Raw genomic sequence first — 435 nt, forward strand, 5'->3', positions numbered from 1 at the left:
GTGCCCCTCGTTGCCCTTCGGGGGTTTCTCAGCGTGGGTGGCACTGGAACCGCCTGGCAGCACCGTCTGCCCTGCTCTCCTCTGGAGGCTGCTACAAATAGCCAGTGTAAACATTCCTTTTTCATGGTATCTCATAATTCTGAGTGTGACACCCAGTTCTTCGCGGTTCCTTTCGTTTATTTGCTCATTCCCAGCCTTTCTTGGGTTTTGGGAAGACCTGGCCTGCAGCTGGCAGCGCACCGCTGCCCCCCCTAAACACACACACACACACACCCCCACCCACACACCCCGCTTTTCCTATGAGCTCAGCCTTCACCCGGCCTCTTTCACGGAGAAATGAAGAAACCGCGTTGGGAAAGACCTGGAGGTGCCCATCGCGGCCCTCGGGGGCCGCCGCTCTCCCGGGGGCGGCCCCGCTGCGGGCATCTTGTCCCG

This window comes from Egretta garzetta, unplaced genomic scaffold, assembly GCF_000687185.1.
Source record: "Egretta garzetta isolate BGI_Z169 unplaced genomic scaffold, ASM68718v1 scaffold7, whole genome shotgun sequence".
Lineage (NCBI taxonomy): Eukaryota > Metazoa > Chordata > Aves > Pelecaniformes > Ardeidae > Egretta > Egretta garzetta.